Here is a 22,193-nt window from a genome sequence, read left to right as displayed (position 1 = left end):
GATTCTTTTTGATTCATGTCGATTCGATTCGATTCTTTTGTTTCGATTCGATTCTTTTCAATTCGAATCTTTTCGTTACATGGAATTCGATTCTTTTCGATTTGATTCTTTATGATTTTTTTCAACGCGATTCAATTCGATTCTTTTTTTTATGAAGGTCACAGAGAGAGAGAGAGGCAGAGACACAGGCAGAGGGAGAAGCAGGCTCCATGCACCAGGAGCCCGATGTGGGATTCAGTCCCGGGTCTCCAGGATCGCGGCCTGGGCCAAAGGCAGGCGCTAAACCGCAGCGCCACCCAGGGATCCCTCAATTCGATTCTTTTTTATTCGTATCTATTCGATTCTTTTTGATTCTATTCGATTTTTTTCGATTTGATTCGATTAGTTCCTTTTTGATTCAATTCAATTCATTTCTTTTGATTCAATTCAATTCGATTCTTTTGGATTCGATTCGATTCTTTTGGATTCGAATCGAGTAGATTCTTTCCATTTCGATCGGATTCATTTCAATTCGATTCTTTTCGATTCGAATGTTTTCGAATCAATTCGATACTTTTTGATTCGATTCGATTCTTTTCTTTTCGATTTGATTCTTTTCGATTCGATTCTTTTCTATTTGAATCGATTCGATTCTTTTCAATTCGGTTCGATTCATTCAATTCGATTCTTTTCGATCAATTTGTTTTCGATTTGATTCGATTCGATTCTTTTCTATTCTATTCAATTCGATTAGTTTCCATTCGATGATGCAATTGGATTCTTTTCGATTCTAGTCGATACGATACGATTCTTTTTGATTAGATAGAATTCGATTCTTTTCAATTCGATTCGATTCTTTTCGATTCGATTCGACTCGATTTCATGCTTTTTGATTCGATTCGACTAGAATTTAATCGACTGATTCAATTTGATTCTTTTCTTTTCGATTCGATTCTTTTCTATTCGATTTTTTTCTATTCAATTCGATTCTTTCAATTCGATTCGATTCGATTCTTTTCGATTCAAATCGATTCTTTTCAATTCGATTCTTTTCAATTAGATTCTTTGCGATTCGATTCGATTTGATATTTTTAATTCGATTCGAGTCTTTTCGATTCGATTCGATTCTTTTCAATTCGATTCTTTTCGATTCGAGTATTTTTGATTCGATTTTTTTCGATTCGATTCAATTAGATTCTTTTCGATTGGATTCAATTTGTTTCGATTCGAATCAATTTGATTCTTTTCGATTGGATTCCATTCGATTCTTTTCGATTTGATTCAATTCGATTCTTTTCGATTCTATTCATTTCGATTATTTTCGTTGAGATTAGATTCTTTTCGATTTGATTTTTTTCGGTTCGAGTCCAATCATTTCGCTTATTTTGGTTAGGATCAATTCAATTCGTTTATTTTGATTTGATTTGATTCTATTCGATTTCTTTCGACTCTATTCTATTCTTTTCGATTCTATTCCATTCAATCCGATTCTTTTCGATTCGATTCGATTGTTTTGGATTTGATTCCATTCTTTCGATTCTATTTGATATGATTCTTTTCGATTCGATTTGATACGATACTTTTTATTTTGATTCGAATCTATTCTCTTCAGTTCGATTCGTTTTGATTCTTTTCGATTCAATTCTATTCGAATTTTTTCGATTTGATTCGATTCGATTCTTTTAGATTCTACTTGATTTGTGCCTTTTCGATTCGTTTTGATTCGATTCTTTTTGATTCATGTCGATTCGATTCGATTCTTTTGTTTCGATTTGATTCTTTTCAATTCGAATCTTTTCGTTACATGGAATTCGATTCTTTTCGATTTGATTCTTTATGATTTTTTCAACTCGATTCAATTCGATTCTTTTTTTTATGATAGTCACAGAGATAGAGAGGCAGAGACACAGGCAGAGGGAGAAGCAGGCTCCATGCACCAGGAGCCCGATGTGGGATTCGATCCCGGGTCTCCAGGATCGCGCCCTGGGCCAAAGGCAGGCGCTAAACCGCAGCGCCACCCAGGGATCCCTCAATTCGATTCTTTTTTATTCGAATCTATTCGATTCTTTTTGATTCGATCTGATTCTATTCGATTTTTTTCGATTTGATTCGATTAGTTCCTTCTTGTTCAATTCAATTCATTTCTTTTGATTCAATTCAATTCGATTCTTTTGGATTCGATTCGATTCTTTTGGATTCGATTCTTTTGGATTCGAATCGAGTAGATTCTTTTCATTTCGATCGGATTCATTTCAATTCGATTCTTTTCGATTCGAATGTTTTCGAATCCATTCGATACTTTTTGATTCGATTCGATTCTTTTCGTGTCGATTTGATTCTTTTCGATTCGATTCTTTTCTATTTGAATCGATTCGATTCTTTTCATTTCGATTCGATTTGATTCAATTCGATTCTTTTCGATCAATTCAATTTGATTGTTTTCGATTTGATTCGATTCGATTCTTTTCTATTCTATTCAATTCGATTGGTTTCCATTCGATGATGCAATTAGATTCTTTTCGATTCGATTCGACTCGATTTCATGCTTTTCTATTCGATTCGACCAGAATTTAATCGACTGATTCAATTTGATTCTTTTCTTTTCGGTTCGATTCTTTTCTATCGATTATATTCAATTCAATTCGATTCTTTCAACTCGATTCGATTCGATTCGATTCGATTCCTTTCGTTTCAAATCGATTCCTTTCAATTCGAGTCTTTTCAATTCGATTCTTTGCGATTCGATTCGATTTGATATTTTTAATTCGATTCGAGTCTATTCGATTCGATTCGATTCTTTTCAATTCGATTTGATGCTTTTCCATTTGATCTGATTTGTTTCATTTCGATTCTTTTCGATTCAATTCGATTCTTTTCGATTCCATTAAATTTGATTCGATTCTTTTCGATTTGATTCGATTCTTTTCGATTTGATTCCATTCAGTTCGATTCTTTTCGATTCGATTGGATTCTTTTCGATGTGATTCAATTCTTTCGATTCGATTTGATTTGATTCTTCTTGATTCGATTCAATACGATACTTTTCATTTCGATTCTAATCGATTCTCTTCGATTCATTTCGTTTCGATTCGTTTCGATTCGTTTCGATTTTTTTCGATTCTATTCTATTCGATTCATTTTGAATCATTTCGATTTGATTCTGTTCGAGTGGTTTCTATTAGATTCTTTTCGATTTGATTCAATTCGATTCGAGTCTTTTTGATTCGAGTCTTTTCGACTCGATTCAATTCAATACGATTCTTTTAGATTCGATTCGATTCGATTTGATTGTTTTCTTTTCGATTCGATTTTTTTTGATTCGATTCTTTTCGATTCGATTGTTTTCAGTTCGATTGATTCGATTCTTTACAATTCTATGCTATTCAAAGCGATTCTTTTGTATTTGATTCGATTCGATTGTTTTCTTTTTGATTCGGTTCGATTCGTTTCTTTTCGATTCGATTCAATTCTTTTCGATTCGATTCTTTTCGATTCAATTTGATTCTTTTTGATTCTATTCTAGTCTATTCTTTCTATTCCATTCGAATCGATTCGTTTTAATTGAATTCGATTCTTTTCGATTCGATTCAATTAGATTCTTTTCGATTGGATTCAATTTGTTTTGATTCGAATCAATTTGATTCTTTTCGATTTGATTCAATTCGATTCTTTTCGATTCTATTCATTTCGATTATTTTCGTTGAGATTAGATTCTTTTCGATTTGATTTTTTTCGGTTCGAGTCGATTCATTTCGCTTATTTTGGTTAGGATCAATTCAATTCGATTCTTTTTGATTTGATTTGATTCTATTCGATTTCTTTCGATTCTATTCTATTCTTTTCGTTTCTATTCCATTCAATCCGATTCTTTTCGATTCGATTGTTTTAGATTTGATTCCATTCTTTCGATTCTATTTGATATGATTCTTTTCTATTCGATTTGATACGATACTTTTTATTTTGATTCGAATCGATTCTCTTCGGTTCGATTCGTTTTGATTCTTTTCGATTCAATTCTATTCGAATTTTTTCGATTTGATTCGATTCGATTCTTTTAGATTCTACTTGATTTGTTTCTTTTCGATTCGTTTTGATTCGATTCTTTTTGATTCATGTCGATTCGATTCGATTCTTTTGTTTCGATTCGATTCTTTTCAATTCGAATCTTTTCGTTACATGGAATTCGATTCTCTTCGATTTGATTCTTTATGATTTTTTTCAACTCGATTCAATTCGATTCTTTTTTTTATGATAGTCACAGAGAGAGAGAGAGGCAGAGACACAGGCAGAGGGAGAAGCAGGCTCCATGCACCAGGAGCCCGATGTGGGATTCGATCCCGGGTCTCCAGGATCGCGCCCTGGGCCAAAGGCAGGCGCTAAACCGCTTCGCCACTCAGGGATCCCTCAATTCGATTCTTTTTTATTCGAATCTATTCGATTCTTTTTGATTCGATTTGATTCTATTCGAGTTTTTTCGATTTGATTCGATTACTTCCTTTTTGATTCAATTCAATTCATTTCATTTGATTCAATTCAATTCCATTCTTTTGGATTCGATTCGATTCTTTTGGATTCGATTCTTTTGGATTCGAATCGAGTAGATTCTTTTCATTTCTATCGGATCATTTCAATTCGATTCTTTTCGATTCGAATGTTTTCGAATCAATTCGATACTTTTTGATTCGATTCGATTCTTTTCGTGTCCATTTGATTCTTTTCGATTCGATTCTTTTCTATTTGAATCGATTCGATTCTTTTCATTTCGATTCGATTTGATTCCATTCGATTCTTTTCGATCAATTCAATTTGATTGTTTTCGATTTGATTCGATTCGATTCTTTTCTATTCTATTCAATTCGATTATTTTCCATTCGATGATGCATTTGGATTCTTTTCAATTCGATTCGACTCGATTTCATGCTTTTTGATTCGATTCGACTAGAATTTAATCGACTGATTCAATTTGATTCTTTTCTTTTCGGTTCGATTCTTTTCTATTCGATTTTTTCTATTCAATTCGATTCTTTCAATTCGATTCGATTCGATTCGATTCTTTTCGTTTCAAATCGATTCGTTTCAATTCGAGTCTTTTCAATTCGATTCTTTTTGATTCGATTCGAATTGATATTTTTAATTCGATTCGAGTCTTTTCGATTCGATTCGATTCTTTTCAATTCGATTCTTTTCGATTCTAATCTTTTTGATTCGATTCATTTCGATTCGATTCGATTCTTTTCAATTCGATTTGATGCTTTTCCATTTGATCTGATTTGTTTCATTTCGATTCTTTTCGATTCAATTCGATTCTTTTCGATTCCATTAAATTTGATTCGATTCTTTTCGATTCGATTAGATTCTTTTCGATTTGATTCCATTCAGTTCGATTCTTTTCGATTCGATTGGATTCTTTTCGATTTGATTCCATTCTTTCGATTCGATTTGATTTGATTCTTTTCGATTCGATTCAATACGATTCTTTTCATTTCGATTCTAATCGATTCTCTTCGATTCATTTCGTTTCGATCGTTTCGATTTTTTTCGATTCTATTCTATTCGATTCATTTTGAATCATTTCGATTTGATTCTGTTCGAGTGGTTTCTATTAGAATCTTTTCGATTTGATTCAATTCGATTCGAGTCTTTTTGATTCGAGTCTTTTCGACTCGATTCAATTCAATACGATTCTTTTAGATTCGATTCGATTCGATTTGATTGTTTTCGTTTCGATTCGATTTTTTTTGATTCGATTCTTTTCGATTCGATTGTTTTCAGTTCGATTGATTCGATTCTTTACAATTCTATGCTATTCAAAGCGATTCTTTTGTATTTGATTCGATTCGATTGTTTTCTTTTTGATTCGGTTCGATTCGTTTCTTTTCGATTCGATTCAATTCTTTTCGATTCGATTCTTTTCGATTCAATTTGATTCTTTTTGATTCTATTCTAGTCTATTCTTTCTATTCCATTCGAATCGATTCGTTTTAATTGAATTCGATTCTTTTCGATTCGATTCAATTAGATTCTTTTCGATTGGATTCAATTTGTTTTGATTCGAATCAATTTGATTCTTTTCGATTTGATTCAATTCGATTCTTTTCGATTCTATTCATTTCGATTATTTTCGTTGAGATTAGATTCTTTTCGATTTGATTTTTTTCGGTTCGAGTCGATTCATTTCGCTTATTTTGGTTAGGATCAATTCAATTCGATTCTTTTTGATTTGATTTGATTCTATTCGATTTCTTTCGATTCTATTCTATTCTTTTCGTTTCTATTCCATTCAATCCGATTCTTTTCGATTCGATTGTTTTAGATTTGATTCCATTCTTTCGATTCTATTTGATATGATTCTTTTCTATTCGATTTGATACGATACTTTTTATTTTGATTCGAATCGATTCTCTTCGGTTCGATTCGTTTTGATTCTTTTCGATTCAATTCTATTCGAATTTTTTCGATTTGATTCGATTCGATTCTTTTAGATTCTACTTGATTTGTTTCTTTTCGATTCGTTTTGATTCGATTCTTTTTGATTCATGTCGATTCGATTCGATTCTTTTGTTTCGATTCGATTCTTTTCAATTCGAATCTTTTCGTTACATGGAATTCGATTCTCTTCGATTTGATTCTTTATGATTTTTTTCAACTCGATTCAATTCGATTCTTTTTTTTATGATAGTCACAGAGAGAGAGAGAGGCAGAGACACAGGCAGAGGGAGAAGCAGGCTCCATGCACCAGGAGCCCGATGTGGGATTCGATCCCGGGTCTCCAGGATCGCGCCCTGGGCCAAAGGCAGGCGCTAAACCGCTTCGCCACTCAGGGATCCCTCAATTCGATTCTTTTTTATTCGAATCTATTCGATTCTTTTTGATTCGATTTGATTCTATTCGAGTTTTTTCGATTTGATTCGATTACTTCCTTTTTGATTCAATTCAATTCATTTCATTTGATTCAATTCAATTCCATTCTTTTGGATTCGATTCGATTCTTTTGGATTCGATTCTTTTGGATTCGAATCGAGTAGATTCTTTTCATTTCTATCGGATCATTTCAATTCGATTCTTTTCGATTCGAATGTTTTCGAATCAATTCGATACTTTTTGATTCGATTCGATTCTTTTCGTGTCCATTTGATTCTTTTCGATTCGATTCTTTTCTATTTGAATCGATTCGATTCTTTTCATTTCGATTCGATTTGATTCCATTCGATTCTTTTCGATCAATTCAATTTGATTGTTTTCGATTTGATTCGATTCGATTCTTTTCTATTCTATTCAATTCGATTATTTTCCATTCGATGATGCATTTGGATTCTTTTCGATTCGATTCGACTCGATTTCATGCTTTTTGATTCGATTCGACTAGAATTTAATCGACTGATTCAATTTGATTCTTTTCTTTTCGGTTCGATTCTTTTCTATTCGATTTTTTCTATTCAATTCGATTCTTTCAATTCGATTCGATTCGATTCGATTCTTTTCGTTTCAAATCGATTCGTTTCAATTCGAGTCTTTTCAATTCGATTCTTTTTGATTCGATTCGAATTGATATTTTTAATTCGATTCGAGTCTTTTCGATTCGATTCGATTCTTTTCAATTCGATTCTTTTCGATTCTAATCTTTTTGATTCGATTCATTTCGATTCGATTCGATTCTTTTCAATTCGATTTGATGCTTTTCCATTTGATCTGATTTGTTTCATTTCGATTCTTTTCGATTCAATTCGATTCTTTTCGATTCCATTAAATTTGATTCGATTCTTTTCGATTCGATTAGATTCTTTTCGATTTGATTCCATTCAGTTCGATTCTTTTCGATTCGATTGGATTCTTTTCGATTTGATTCCATTCTTTCGATTCGATTTGATTTGATTCTTTTCGATTCGATTCAATACGATTCTTTTCATTTCGATTCTAATCGATTCTCTTCGATTCATTTCGTTTCGATCGTTTCGATTTTTTTCGATTCTATTCTATTCGATTCATTTTGAATCATTTCGATTTGATTCTGTTCGAGTGGTTTCTATTAGAATCTTTTCGATTTGATTCAATTCGATTCGAGTCTTTTTGATTCGAGTCTTTTCGACTCGATTCAATTCAATTCGATTCTTTTAGATTCGATTCGATTGTTTTCGTTTCGATTCGACTTTTTTTGATTCGATTCTTTTCGATTCGATTGTTTTCATTTCGATTGATTCGATTCTTTTCAATTCTATGCTATTCAAAGCGATTCTTTTGTATTTGATTCGATTCGATTGTTTTCTTTTTGATTCGGTTCGATTCGTTTCTTTTCGATTCGATTCAATTCTTTTCGATTCGATTCTTTTCGATTCGATTTGATTCTTTTCTATTCTATTCTATTCTATTCCATTCGAATCGATTTATTTTGATTGAATTCGATTCTTTTCGATTCGATTCAATTAGATTCTTTTCGATTGGATTCAATTTGTTTCGAGTCGAATCAATTTGATTCTTTTCGATTGGATTCCATTCGATTCTTTTCGATTTGATTCAATTCGATTCTTTTCGATTCTATTCATTTCGATGATTTTCGTTGAGATTAGATTCTTTTCGATTTGATTTTTTTCGGTTCGAGTCGATTCATTTCGCTTATTTTGGTTAGGATCAATTCAATTCGATTCTTTTTGATTTGATTTGATTCTATTCGATTTCTTTCGACTCTATTCTATTCTTTTCGATTCTATTCCATTCAATCCGATTCTTTTCGATTCGATTCGATTGTTTTAGATTTGATTGCATTCTTTCGATTCTATTTGATATGATTCTTTTCGATTCGATTTGATACGATACTTTTTATTTTGATTCGAATCGATTCTCTTCGGTTCGATTCGTTTTGATTCTTTTCGATTCAATTCTATTCGAATTTTTTCGATTTGATTCGATTCGATTCTTTTAGATTCTACTTGATTTGTTTCTTTTCGATTCGTTTTGATTCGATTCTTTTTGATTCAGTCGATTCGATTCGATTCTTTTGTTTCGATTCGATTCGTTCAATTCGAATCTTTTCGTTACATGGAATTCGATTCTTTTCGATTTGACTCTTTATGATTTTTTTCAACGCGATTCAATTCGATTCGTTTTTTTATGATAGTCACAGAGAGAGAGAGAGGCAGAGACACAGGCAGAGGGAGAAGCAGGCTCCATGCACCAGGAGCCCGATGTGGGATTCGATCCCGGGTCTCCAGGATCGCGCCCTGGGCCAAAGGCAGAGCTAAACCGCAGTGCCACCCAGGGATCCCTCAATTCGATTCTTTTTTATTCGAATCTATTCGATTCTTTTTGATTCGATTTGATTCTATTCGAGTTTTTTCGATTTGATTCGATTAGTTCCTTTTTGATTCAATTCAATTCATTTCTTTTGATTCAATTCAATTCGATTCTTTTGGATTCGATTCGATTCTTTTGGATTCGATTCTTTTGGATTCGAATCGAGTAGATTCTTTTCTTTTCGATCGGATTCATTTCATTTCGATTCTTTTCAATTCGAATGTTTTCGAATCAATTCGATACTTTTTGATTCGATTCGATTCTTTTCGTGTCGATTTGATTCTTTTCGATTCGATTCTTTTCTATTTGAATCGATTCGATTCTTTTCATTTCGATTCGATTTGATTCAATTCGATTCTTTTCGATCAATTCAATTTGATTGTTTTCGATTTGATTCGATTCGATTCTTTTCTATTCTATTCAATTCGATTAGTTTCCATTCGATGATGCAATTGGATTCTTTTCGATTCGAGTCGATACGATTCGATTCTTTTTGATTAGATACAATTCGATTCTTTTCGATTCGATTCGATTCTTTTCGATTCGATTCGACTCGATTTCATGCTTTTTGATTCGATTCCACTAGAATTTAATCGACTGATTCAATTTGATTCTTTTCTTTTCGGTTCGATTCTTTTCTATTCGATTTTTTTCTATTCAATTCGATTCGATTCGATTCTTTTCGTTTCAAATCGATTCGTTTCAATTCGAGTCTTTTCAATTCGATTCTTTGCGATTCGATTCGATTTGATATTTTTAATTCGATTCGAGTCTTTTCAATTCGATTCGATTCTTTTCAATTCGATTCTTTTCGATTCGAGTCTTTTTGATTCGATTCGATTCTTTTCAATTCGATTTGATGTTTTTCCATTTGATCTGATTTGTTTAATTTCGATTCTTTTCGATTCAATTCGATTCTTTTCGATTCCATTCAATTTGATTCGATTATTTTCGATTCGATTCGATTCTTTTCGATTTGATTCCATTCAGTTCGATTCTTTTCGATTCGATTGGATTCTTTTCGATTTGATTCAATTCTTTCGATTCGATTTGATTTGATTCTTTTCGATTCGATTCAATACGATTCTTTTCATTTCGATTCTAATCGATTCTCTTCGATTCATTTCGTTTCGATTCGTTTCGATTCTATTCGATTTTTTTCGATTCCATTCTATTCGATTCATTTTGAATCATTTCGATTTGATTCTGTTCGAGTGGTTTCTATTACATTCTTTTCGATTTGATTCAATTCGATTCGAGTCTTTTTGATTCGAGTCTTTTCGACTCGATTCAATTCAATACGATTCTTTTAGATTCGATTCGATTGTTTTCGTTTCGATTCGACTTTTTTTGATTCGATTCTTTTCGATTCGATTGTTTTCAATTCGATTGATTCGATTCTTTTCAATTCTATGCTATTCAAAGAGATTCTTTTGTATTTGATTCGATTCGATTGTTTTCTTTTTGATTCGGTTCGATTCGTTTCTTTTCGATTCGATTCAATTCTTTTCGATTCGATTCTTTTCGATTCGATTTGATTCTTTTCGATTCTATTCTATTCTATTCTTTTCTATTCCATTCGAATCGATTTGTTTGGATTGAATTCGATTCTTTTCGATTCGATTCTATTAGATTCTTTTCGATTGGATTCAATTTGTTTCGATTCGAATCAATTTGATTCTTTTCGATTGGATTCCATTCGATTCTTTACGATTTGATTCAATTCGATTCTTTTCGATTCTATTCATTTCGATGATTTTCGTTGAGATTAGATTCTTTTCGATTTGATTTTTTTCGGTTCGAGTCGATTCATTTCGCTTATTTTGGTTAGGATCAATTCAATTCGATTCTTTTTGATTTGATTTGATTCTATTCGATTCTATTCTATTCTTTTCGATTCGATACCATTCAGTCCAATTCTTTTCGGTTCGATTCGATTGTTTTAGATTTGATTCCATTCTTTCGATTCTTTGATATGATTCTTTTCGATTCGATTTGATACGATACTTTTTATTTTGATTCGAATCGATTCTCTTTGGTTCGATTCGTTTTGATGCTTTTCGATTCAATTCTATTCGAATTTTTTCGATTTGATTCAATTCGATTCTTTTAGATTCTACTTGATTTGTTTCTTTTCGATTTGTTTTGATTCGATTCTTTTTGATTCATGTCGATTCGATTCGATTCTTTTGTTTCGATTCGATTCTTTTCAATTCGAATCTTTTCGTTACATGTAATTCGATTCTTTTCGATTTGATTCGTTGTGATTTTTTTCAACGCGATTCAATTCGATTCTTTTTTTATGATAGTCACAGAGAGAGACAGAGAGGCAGAGACACAGGCAGAGGGAGAAGCAGGCTCCATGCACCACGAGTCCGATGTGGGATTCGATCCCGGGTCTCCAGGATCGCGCCCTGGGCCAAAGGCAGGCGCTAAACCGCTGCGCCACCCAGGGATCCCTCAATTCGATTCTTTTTTATTCGAATCTATTCGATTCTTTTTGATTCGATTTGATTCCATTCGAGTTTTTTCGATTTGATTCGATTAGTTCCTTTTTGATTCAATTCAATTCATTTCTTTTGAATCAATTCAATTCGATTCTTTTGGATTCGATTCTTTTGGATTAGAATCGAGTAGATTCTTTTCATTTCGATCGGATTCATTTCAATTCGATTCTTTTCGATTCGAATATTTTCGAATCAATTCGATACTTTTTGATTCGATTCGATTCTTTTCGTGTCGATTTGATTCTTTTCTTTTTTTTTTTTTGATTTGATTCTTTTCGATTCGATTCTTTTCTATTTGAATCGATCGATTCTTTTCATTTCGATTCGATTTGATTCAATTCGATTCTTTTCGATCAATTCAATTTGATTGTTTTCGATTTGATTCGATTCGATTCTTTTCTATTCTATTCAATTCGATTAGTTTCCATTCGATGATGCAATTGGATTCTTTTCGATTCGAGTCGATACGATTCGATTCTTTTTGATAGATACAATTCGATTCTTTTCGTTTCGATTCGATTCTTTTCGATTCGATTCGACTCGATTTCATGCTTTTTGTTTCGATTCGACTAGAATTTAATCGACTGATTCAATTTGATTCTTTTCATTTCGGTTCGATTCTTTTCTATTCGATTTTTTTCTATTCAATTCGATTCTTTCAATTCGATTCGATTCGATTCGATTCTTTTCGTTTCAAATCGATTCGTTTCAATTCGAATCTTTGCGATTCGATTCGATTTGATATTTTTAATTCGATTCGAGTCTTTTCGATTCGATTCGATTCTTTTCAATTCGATTCTTTTCGATTCGATTGTTTTCATTTCGATTGATTCTAGAGTGGTACCAGATTCACCTGGTCTAGGTGACATCCAGATGGGTACCAGAGTCACCATGTCAGGCTGAGGCCCAGAGGGGATTAAGAGTCATCATGTCCAGGTGAGGCTCTGGTGTGGAACCTAATATCCAGATCATAATGGTCCTCAGGTGAGGACCAGAGTCACCAGATCTGGGTGAGGCCCAGTTAGGATCAAAGTCACAAGTTCCAGGTGAGGCCAAGAAGGAGTCCACAGCAATCAGGTCCAGGTGGGCAACAAATTCACCAGGACTGGGTGAGGCCCAGTTGGGGAACAGAGTCACCAGGTCCAGGTGACTTCCAGGTGGTGACCAGACTTACCAGTTCCGGGTGAGGACCAGGTAAGGCCAAGATTCAACAGGTCAACGTGAGGCCCACGTGGGGACCTGTGTCACCAGGTATGTGTGAGGCCCAGGTGGCAACCCCACTCCCCAGGTCCAGGTGAGGCCAACCTGCAGGCCATGCTGTGGAACCATGTTCCGATGATGCCCAGGTAGGGACCAGAGTCACCAGGTGCAAATGAGGCCCAGAGGGAGCATATTCACTAGGTCCAGGTGAGGCCCAGTTGAGGACCATAGTTACCAGATATTGTTGAGGCGTAGAAGGATACCAGGATCACCTGGTCCAGGTGACATCCAGATGGGGACCAGAGTCACCAGGTCAGGGTGAGGCCCAGACGGGTTCAAGAGTAATCATGTTCAGGTGAGGCTCAGGTGTGGAACAGAGTCACCAGGTACCAAGGATGCCCAGGTGAGGACCTGAGTCACCAGGTCTGGGTGTCGCCCAGATAGGATCAGAGTCACCAGTTCCAGGTGAGGCCAAGAAAGAGTCCACACCAATCAGGTCCAGGTGGGGAACAAAGTCAACAGGACTGGGTAAGGCCCAGTTGGGGAACAGATTCACCAGGTCCAGGTGAGTCCCACGTGGTGACCAGAGTCCCCGGGTCTGGGGGAGGACCAGGTAAGGAGAAGATTCACCAGGTCCAAGAGGCCCCTGTGGGGACTGGAGTCACCAGGTATGGGTGAGGCCCAGGTGGCAACCCCACTCGCCAGGTCCAGTTGAGGCCAACCTGCAGGCCAGAGTCACCAGATACAGGTGAGACCTTATTGGGGACCGGAGTCACAAGGTAAAATTGAGTCTACAAGAACACCACAGTCATCAGGTCCAGGTGTGATTCATGTGGGAACGAGAGTCACCAGGTCCAGGTGAGACCCAGGTGGGGACCACAGTCACCAGGTCCAGATTGAGGCCTAGGTGGGGAGCCAGAGTCATCAGTACCAGTTGAGGCCAAAGTGTGGAGCAAAGTTATCATGTCCAGCTGAGGCGCAGGTGGGGAACAGAGTAACCATGTCCCATTGATGCCAGGTGGGAAAAGAGTCACAAGGTCCAGACGAGGCCTAAGTGAGGAGTAGATTCACCAGTCCTGTTGAGGCCCAGTTGAGGACCAATGTCCCCAGCTATGGGTGAATCCCAGAGGGGGAACAGAGTCACCCGGTTCTGGTGATATCCAGGTGGGGACCAGAGTCAGGGTTAGGCCCAGAGGGGGACGAGAATCACTAGGTCCAGGTGAGGCCGCGATGTGGAACTGAGAAACCAGGTCCCATGATGCCCATATGAGGACCTGAGTCACCAGGTCCAGGTGAGGTCCCTGTGGGAACGAGTCACCTAGTCCTGGTGAGGGCCAGGTGGGACGACAGTCCCCAGGTCCAGGTGAGGCCCAGTTATATAAGAGAGTATCCAGCTCAGAAAGTTGCCTAGGTAAGGACCAGAGTCAACAGGTCCAGTAGAGGTTCAAATATGGATCAGAGTCATTGTTTTTCAGGTGAGGCCAGATGGAGACCACAGGAACCAGGTCCAGGAGACGCCCATATGGGAACCAGAGCCACCAGATCCAGGTGAGGTCCAGGTAGTACCACAGTCACAAGGTCCTGGTGAGGCGCAGGTGGCAACAGGATTCACCAAGTCCAGGTGAGGACCAGGTGGCGAACACTCACCACATCCAGGTGCGGACCAGCTAAGGACCAGATTCACCAGGCCCAAGTGAAGCCCAAGGGGTGACCAGAGTCACCAGGTAAGGGTGAGGCCCAGAGGGGGAACAGGAGTAACCAGTTTATTTTGAGGCCAAGAATGGGACCAGAGGTCCCTGGTCAAATTGAGGCCCAGGTGTGGAATAGAGTATCCAGGTCCCAATGATGCCTGGGTGAGGACCAGAGTCACTAGGGCCATGCAGGCCCAGATGGGGAACAGAATCACTAGGTCCTGGTGAGGCATAGAATAAGACCACAGTCAGCAGTATCAGGTGAGCCCCTTGTGGGAACCAGAGCCACTCTATCCAACTGAGTCCCAGGTCCATGGGAGGCCCACGTGAGGACCAGATTCATTAAGTCGAATTGAGGCATATCTGGGGACAAGAGTCACCAGGTCTGGGTGCGTCCTAGGTGGGGCAAGAGTCAGCAGTTCTGAGTTAGGTCAAAGTGGGGACGAGAGACACCAAGTCGAGGTGAGGGCAAACTGAGGACCAGAGTCACCAGATCCACATGAGGTCCATGTTGGAAAGGAGTCATCAGGTCCAGGAGAGGTCCTGTGGTGGACCAGAGTCACCAGATCCAGGTGAGGTCCATGTTGGAAAGAGAGTCACCAGGTCCAGGAGAGGTCCAGGTGGGGAACAGAGTCACCAGATCCAGGTGAAGTCCAGGTTGGGACCAGAGCCACCAGATACAGGTGAGTCCAGGTGGGGATCAGAGTCACCAGATTCAGGTGAAGCCCAGGCGGGGACCAGAGTCACTAGGTCCAGATGAGGCCCAGGTGAGTACCAGAGTTACCAGGTACACGTGAGACCCCGGTGGGGATCAGAGGCAACAGGTACATGTGAGGCCGGCTTGGGGACCAAGGTCAACAGGTCTACATGAGGCCCAGGTGTGGAACACAGTAAGCAGGTCCAGGTGAGTCCCCCTTGCCGACAAGAGTCACCACGTCCAGGTGAGTCCCAGGTGTCAATCAGGATCACAAGGTACAGGAGAGGAACTTGTAAGATCCAGAGTCAACAGTTCGAGGTCAGGCGCAGGTGGCAACCAGGGTCAGCAGGTCCAACTCAGGGCAAAGTGTGTTCCACAATCACTAGGGCACGGTGAGACCCAGAGGGGGACCAGAGTGACCTGGTCCAGGTGAGGTCCAGTTGTGGAACACAGACACCGGGTCCCAATTTTGCCCAGTTGAGGACCATGGTCAACAGGCCCAGGTGAGGCCCAGATGAGGACCGGAGTCCCCAAATCCAGGTGAAGCACTGGTGGGGACCACAGTCACCGGATCCAGGGTAGTCTCAGGTGCAGACCAGAATCACCAGGTCCAGGTGAGGTGCAGGTGGCAACCACACTCACCAGGGCCAGGTGAGGCCCTGGTGGGGACCAGAGTCACGAGTTACATGAGAAGCTAGAAACACTGCAGCCACCACGTCCACATGATGTCCATGTGGGAGCGAGAATCACCAGTTAAAGCTGAGGACCAAGTGGGGATCCGACTCAACATGTCCAGGTGAGACCCAGGTGGGAACCAGTGTCACCATGTCCAGGTGTGGCCCAGGTGAAGACCAGAGTTAATAGTTCTGGCTGTGTCACTGTTAGTGAACAGTGTAACCATATCCTGATGCTACCCAGGTGCGTACCGGAGACACCAAGTCCTGGTGAGGCCCAGGTGGGACCAGAGATATTAGGTCCAGGTGATGTCCCGAAGGGAACCACAGTCACCAGGTCAGGTGAGGCCATGCTTAGGATCAGAGTCACCAGTTACAGGTGAGGCCCAGGTGGAGCCAGAGACACCTGGGAGAGAAGAGGACAAAGTCAGGAACAGAGTTACAAGGATCAGGTCAGTCTCAGTTGGGAATAGAGTAACCAAGTCCCGATGATGCCCAGGTAGAACCAGAGTCAACAGGTCCAGATGAGGCGCAGGTGGGGAGCATATTCACTAGGTCCCGGTGAGGCCCAGTTGAGGACCAGAATGCCCAGGTCTAGTTGAGGCCTAGAGGGGTACCACATTCGCCTGGTCTGGGTGACATCCAGATGGGGACCAGAGTCACCATGTCAGGGTGAGGCGCAGAGGGGATCCAGAGTCATCATGTCCAGGTGAGGCTCAGGTGTGGAACAGAGTATCCAGGTCATAATGGTCCACAGGTGAGGACCAGAGTCACCAGATCTGGGTGAGGCCAAGTTAGGATCAGAGTCACCAGTTCCAGGTGAGGCCCAAAAGGAGTCCACAGCAATCAGGTCCAGGTGGGCAACAAAGTCACCAGGACTGGATGAGGCCCAGATTGGTACCAGATTCACCATGTCCAAGTGATTCCCAGGGGGTGACCAGAGTTACCAGTTCCGGGGGAGGAACAGGTAAGGACCAGATTCACCAGGTCCAAGTTAGGCCCACGTGGGGACCTGTGTCACCAGGCATGGGTAAGGCTCAGGTGGCAACCCCATTCACCAGGTCAGGTGAGGCCAACCTGCAGGCCATGCAGAGGATCCGTGTCCCGATGATGCCCATTAGGGACCAGAGTTACCAGGTCAAGGTGAGGCCGACCTGCAGGCCATGCAGTCGAACCATGTCCTGAAGATGCCCAGGTAGGGACCAGAGTCACCAGGTCCAAATTAGGCCCAGATGGAGCAAATTCACTAGGTCCAGTTGAGGCCCAGTTGAGGACCAGTGTCACCAGATCTGGTTGATGCCTAGAGGGGTACCAGAATCACTTGGTCCAGGTGACATCCAGATGGCTACAAGACTCACCAGGTCAGGGATAGGCCCAGAGGGGTTCCAGAGTCATCATATCCAGGTGAGGCTCAGGTGAGGAACAGAGTCACCAGGTAACAATGATGCCCAGGTGAGGACCAGATCACCAGATCTGGGTAATGCGCAGATAGGATCAGAGTCACCAGTTCCAGGTGAGGCCAAGAAACAGTCCACAGCAATGAGGTCCTGGTGGGGAACAAAGTCACCAGGACTGGGTGAGGCCCAGATGGGGACCAGATTCACCAAGTCCAGGTGAGGCCCAGGTGGTGACCAGAGTCCCGGGTCTGGGAGAAGACCAGGTAAGGACCAGATTCACCAGGTCCAAGAGGCCCCTGTGGGGACTTGAGACACCAGGTATGGGTGAGGCCCAGGTGGCAACCCCACTCACCAGGTCCAGGTGAGGCTAACCTGCAGGCCAGAGTCACCAGATACAGGTGAGACCTTAGTGGGGACCTTAGTCACAAGGTAAAAGTGAGTCTACAAGAACACCACAGTCACCAGGTCCAGGTGTGATTCATGTGGGAACAAGAGTCACCAGGTCCAGGTGAGACCCAGGTGGGGACCACAGTCACCAGGTCTAGTTTGAGGCCTAGGTGGGGAGCCAGAGTCATCAAGACCAGTTGAGGCCAAAGTGTGGAGCAAAGTTATCATGTCCAGGTGAGGCCCAGGTGGGGAAAAGAGTAACCAAGTCCCATTGATGCCAGGTGGGAAAAGAGTCACAAGGTCCAGACGAGGCCTAAGTGAGGAGTAGATTCACCAGGTCATGTTGAGGCCCAGTTGAGTGCCAGTGTCCCAAGCTCCGGGTGAGTCCCAGAGGGGGACCAGAGTTACCCGGTTCTGGTGATATCCAGATGGGGACCAGAGTCAGCACGTCAGAGTGAGGCCCAGAATGGGACGAGAATCACTAGGTCCAGGGGAGGCCCCGATGGGGAACTGAAAAACCAGGTCCCATAATGCCCATATGAGGAACTGAGTCACCAGGTCCATGTGAGGTCCCTGTGGGAACCAGTCACCTCATCCAGGTGAGGCCCAGGTGGGACCACAGTCACCAGGTCCAGGTGAGGCCCAGGTATATAAGATTGTACCCAGGTCCCTATGATGCCCAGGTAAGTACCAGAGTCAACAGGTCCAGGAGAGGCCCAAATATGGAACAGAGTCATTGTGTTCCAGGTGAGGCCAGATGGAGACCACAGGAACCAGGACCAGGAGAGCCCCATATGGGAACCAGAGTCACCAGATCCAGGTGAGGTCCAGGTGAGACCACAGTCACAAGGTCCCGGAGACGCGCAGGTGGCAACAGGATTCACCAAGTCCAGGAGAGGCCCAGGTGGCGACCAGTCACCAGATCCAAGTGAGGACAAGCTAAGGACCAGATTCACCAGGCCCAAGTGAAGCCCAAGGGGTGACCAGAGTCACCAGGTAAGGGTGAGGCCCAGAGGGGGAACCAGAGTACCAGTTTAGTTTGAGGCCCCGAATTGGACCAGAGGTCCCTGGTCAAAGTGAGGCCCAGGTGTGGAATAGAGTATCCAGGTCCCAATGATGGCTGAGTGAGGACCAGAGTCACTAGGCCCATGCAGGCCCAGATGGGGAACAGAATCACTAGGTCCTGATGAGTCATAGATAAGACCAAAGTCAGCAGTATCAGGTGAGCCCCTTGTGGAAACCAGAGCCACTCTATCCAGCTGAGTCCCAGGTCCATGGGAGACCCACGTGAGTAACATATACATCAGGTCGAAATGAGGCATAGCTGGGGACAGGAGTCACCAGGACTGGGTGCGTCCTAGGTGGGGCAAGATTCAGCAGTTCTGAGTTAGGTCAAAGTGGGGACGAGAGACGCCAGGTCCAGGTGAGGCCAAACTGAACACCAGATTCAACATATCCAGTTGAGGTCCATGTTGGAAAGAGAGTCACCAAGTCCAGGAGAGGTCCAGGTGGGGACTAGAGTCACCAGATCCAGGTGAAGTCCAGGTGGGGACCAAGGTCACTAGGTCCAGATGAGGCCCAGGTGAGGACCAGAGTTACCAGGTACACGTGAGGCAACGGTGGGGATCAGAGGCCACAGGTCCATGTGAGGCCGGCTTGGGGACCATGGTCAACAGATCTACTTGAGGCCCAGGTGTGGAACACCGTAAGCAGGTCCAGGTGAGTCCCCAGTGGTGACAAGAGTGACCACGTCCAGGTTAGACCCAGGTATGGACCAGGGTCATCAGGTCCCGGGGAAGCCCTTGAAAGAACCAGAGTCAACAGTTCGAGGTCAGGAGCAGGTGGCAACCGGGGTCAGCAGGTCGAAGTCAGGCCAAAGTGGGGTTCACAGTCACTAGGGCACGGTGAGACCCAGAGGGGGTCCAGAGTCACCTGGTCCAGGTGAGGCCCAGTTGAGGACCAGTTTCACCATATCTGGTTCGGCTTAGAAGGGTAACAGAATCTCCTGATCGAGGCGATATCCAGATGTGGACCAGAGTCACCAGGTCAGGGTGAGGCCCAGGGTGGTTCCAGAGTCATCGGGTCCAGATGAGGCTCAGGTGTGGAACAGAATCACCAGGTACCAGTGATGCCCAGGTGAGGACCAGAGTCACCAGATCTGGGTGACACGCAGATAGGATCAGAGTCACCAGTTCCAGGTGACGCCAAGAAGGCGTCCAGAGCAATCAGGTCCAAGTGGTGAAGAAAGTCACCAGGACTTGGTGAGGCCCAGATTTGGACCAGATTCACCAGGTCCAGTTTATTCCCAGGTGGTGACCAGAGTCCTCGGGTCTGGGAGAAGACCAGCTAAGGACCAGATTCAACAGGTCCAAATGAGGCCCACGTGGGGACCTGAGTCACCAGCTATGTGTGAGGCCCAGGTGGCAACCCCACTCCCCAGGTCCAAGTGAGGCCAACCTGCAGGCCAGAGTCACCAGATGCAGGTGAGCTCCAGGTGGGGACCAGAGGCACCCGATCCAGGTGAGGTCCATGTTCAAAGAGAGTCACCAGGTCCAGGAGAGGTCCCGGTGGGGACCAGAGTCACCAGATCCAGGTGAAGTCCAGGTGGGGACCAGAGTCACCAGATCCAGGTGAAGCACAGGTGGGGACCAAGTCAATAGGTCAAGATGAGGCCCAGGTGAGGACCAGAATTACTAGGTACACGTGACACCCCGGTGGGGAACAGAAGCAACAGGTCAATGTGAGGCCGGCTTGGGGACCATGGTCAACAGGTCTACTTGAGGCCCAGGTGTGGAACACAGTAAGCAGGTCCAGGAAGTCCCCGGAGGTGACAAGAGTCACCACGTCCAGGTGAGGCCCACGTGGGGACCAGGATCACCAGGTACACGGGAGGCCATTGAAAGAACCAGAGTCAACACTTCGAGGTCAGGCGTAGGTGCCAACCAGGGTCAGCAGGTCCAACTCAGGCCAAAGTGGGGTTCACAGTCACTAGGGCACGGTGAGATCCAGAGGGGGACCAGAGTCACCTGGTTCAGGTGAGGTTCAGTTGTGGAACACAGTCACCGGGTCCCAATTTGGCCCAGTTGAGGACCATGGTCAACAGGGCCAGGTGAGGCCCAGATGGGGACCGGAGTCCCCAAATCCAGGTGAAGCCCAGGTGGGGAACACAGTCACCAGATCCGGGGTAGTCTCAAGTGCAGATCAGAATCACCAGGTCCAGGTGAGGTGCAGGTGGAAAGCACACTCACCAGGTCCCGGTGAGGCCCTGGTGGGTACCAGAGACACGAGGTACATGAGAAGCTAGAAACACTGCAGCCACCAGGTCCACATGATGTCCACGTGGGAACGAGAATCACCAGTTACAGGTGAGGACCAGGTGGGGATCCGACTCCCCATATCCAGGTGAGACCCAGGTGGAATCAAGTGTCACCATGTACAGGTGTGGCCCAGGTGAAGACCAGAGTTAATAGTTCCCGATGGGTCACTGCTGGTTAACAGAGTACCATATCCTGATGCTAACCAGGTGGGTACCAGAGACACCAGGTACTGGTGACATCCAGATGGGGACCAGAGTCACCAGGTCAGGGTAAGGCCCAGAGAGGATCCACAGTCATCATGTCCAGGTGAGGCTCAGGTGTGGAACAGAGTCACCAGGTACCTATGATGCCCAGGTGAGGAACAGAGTCACCAGATATAGGTGATGCGCAGATAGGATCAGAGTCACCAAATCTAGGTGAGAAAAAGAAAGTGTCCACAGCAAGCAGGTCCAGGTGGGTAACAAAGTCCCCAGGACTGGGTGAGGCCCAGGTGGGGACCAGATTCACCAGGTCCAGGTGAGGCCCAGGTGGTGACCAGAGTTCCCGGGTCTGGGAGACATCGAGGTAAGGACCAGATTTACCAGGTCCAATAGGCCCACGGGGGGACCTGAGTCACCAGGTATGGGTGAGGCCCAGGTGGCCACCCCACTCACAAGGTCCAGGTGAGGCCAACCTGCATGCCAGAGTCACCAGATCCAGGTGAGGCCCTGGTGGGGACCGGAGTCACCAGGTAAATGTGAGTCTACAAGAACACCACAGTCACCAGGTCCTGGTGTGGTTCATGTGGGAACGAGAGTCACCAGGTCCAGGTGAGACCCAGGTGAGGACCACAGTCACCAGGTCCAGATTGAGGCCTAGGTGGGGGGACCAGAGTCATGAGGAACATTTGAGGCCAAAGTGCGGAGCAAAGTTATCATGTCCAGGTGAGGCCCAGGTGGGGAACAGAGTAACCATGTCCCATTGATGCCACGTGGGAAAAGAGTCACAAGGTCCAGACGAAACCTAAGTGAGGAGTAGATTCACCAGGTCCTGTTGAGGCCCGGTTGAGTACGAAGG

The sequence above is a fragment of the Canis aureus genome, chromosome 33 (assembly GCF_053574225.1).
Source record: "Canis aureus isolate CA01 chromosome 33, VMU_Caureus_v.1.0, whole genome shotgun sequence".
NCBI lineage: Eukaryota > Metazoa > Chordata > Mammalia > Carnivora > Canidae > Canis > Canis aureus.
The sequence above is the reverse complement of the archived record's forward strand: the minus strand, read 5'-3'. Positions refer to the sequence as shown.